The 1,932-nt window shown below is 39.0% G+C and overlaps 1 protein-coding gene across 1 annotated transcript in view; it reads left to right on the top strand.

Annotated features, from left to right (window-relative positions):
- The window catches only part of TMEM117 (transmembrane protein 117), a 656,162-nt gene that overhangs the window by 620,238 nt on the left and 33,992 nt on the right, over positions 1–1,932 (top strand). The window lies entirely within an intron of this gene.

Genomic DNA, 1,932 nt, shown 5'->3' with positions numbered 1-1,932 from the left:
TAATTGATAGAGTGCCAATTGAGGTGTTTCAATAAATGAATCTACACGGAAGCATTCGCTTTTCAATACCAAGAAATATGAAAGACAGCTAGCTGGGTAACAGATTAGACAAGATCCACACTTGTGACAATTTCAAAGAAAGGTGATCCAACAGAATATCGAAATTATCAAGCAATATCATTCATATCACATTCAAGGAAAATTTTACTGAACATCATTCAAAACTAATAGCAACAATACAACAAAAAGTTTATTTTATATTGAAGCCAGATTCAGAAAAAGATGTGAAACAAGGGGCATTATTGCTGATTTTGGCTAAAAGCAAAAATTACAAGAAGGATGTATGCCTGTGTCTTATTGACACTACAAAGCCATTCAATTCTGTAGATCATCTTAAATGGTGGATAACATTATAAAAACAGTAATACCTGAATACTTAATTGTGTACATGAAGAACCTGCACATACACTAAGAGGTCATCATTCAAGCAGAACAAAGGACTATTGCATGTTTTAATACTAGGAAAAGGTTGTGTATGGGTTCTATACTTTGCACACTTACTCTATTCACTTGTATTCAATCTCTATGCTGAGAAAATAATCTGAGAAGCTCGACTGTATGAAGGAGCCCTGCTGGTGAAGTGGCTTTGCATTGGGCTGCGATCCACATGGCCCGCTGTTGGAAACCACCAGCTGCTCTGCTGGAGAACAATGGGCTTTTCTACTCCCTCACACAGTGACAGTCTCGGGAACCCACAGGGGCTCGCTATGAGCTAGCATTGATTCGATGCCAGTGAGTTTTTTTGGTTTGGGGTTGTTGTTTTGTTTTTTTTTTGGTTTTGAGATTATCTGAGGAATGTAGCATCAGGATTGGAGGAAAAACAACGTGGAACATGCAGATGATACAACCTTGAATCACTTACTAATGAAGATCGGTCTACAGCTTGGTGTAAGAAAACAAAAATTCTCTGAACTAGACCAATAAACAACATTGTAAAAATAAATAAATAAAATATTGAAGTTGTCAAAGATGTTGTTTTACTTGGATGCACAATCATAGAAGCAGTAATCAAGAAGTCAAATGACATATTTCCGTCTATGAAACTGTTAAAAACAGTCTTTAAAGTGTTCAAAAGCAAAGGTGTCACATTGTGAATGAAGTTGCACCTGGTTCAATGACCTGATATGCATGCAAACATTGAACAATCAGTGATGAAGCCTGGAGACATATCGGTGAATGTGGTAGTCACCTAATCTGATGTTGATTTAAGGATTAAGAATGTAGGGGTGGAGTCTAGACTGTCAATTTGGAGATAGCCAATGAGACTTCTGTGTGGGCATGGCCTTCTGTTGAGAATTCTGGGAAATCTGGTACTTCCTCCTTGGAGGCAGAAGACACTTCTCTCTCTCTGCTACTCTCTGGGAGACATTGCAGAAGACAAGCCACATGGATGCAACCAAACCTCGGAAGCCAGAGAAACCACAGAGAGACCTCTGCCAGCACTGAGATGCTTACAACGCCACTGGACCCAAAGACTTTCTACCCACTGGCTTGTGATCGTCCTGAATTTGGCTTCATTGCACATGTTTTGGGAGTCTGAAGAGGACTTTATAGATTGGTATCAGACATATGGGCTAATATCAGACTTATGGCCTTGGACTGGACTGGGTTGGGATGGTTTCTCAATGTTCAATTCCTCTTGTATATAAACCTCTCCCTTATATACATATGCGTGTTTATGAATTTGTTTCTCTAGTCTACCCAGACTAACACAGTGAACTTGAATTGTGGTCCTGGTGAAGAATATTGAATGTGCCATTGAATGTCAGAAAGAGCAAGTCTGTGTTGGACAAAGTACAGCCAGAATGTTCCTTAGAATTGAGGATGGTAAAACTTTCTCACATACTTTGAACATGTTATCAGAAAAGGTCA

Source organism: Echinops telfairi, unplaced genomic scaffold (assembly GCF_000313985.2).
Source record: "Echinops telfairi isolate 266 unplaced genomic scaffold, ASM31398v2 ScPeMD7_12;HRSCAF=54, whole genome shotgun sequence".
NCBI classification, from domain to species: Eukaryota; Metazoa; Chordata; class Mammalia; order Afrosoricida; family Tenrecidae; genus Echinops; species Echinops telfairi.
Note: the sequence above shows the minus strand (reverse complement) of the source record. Positions and strands in the feature narration are given on the sequence as shown.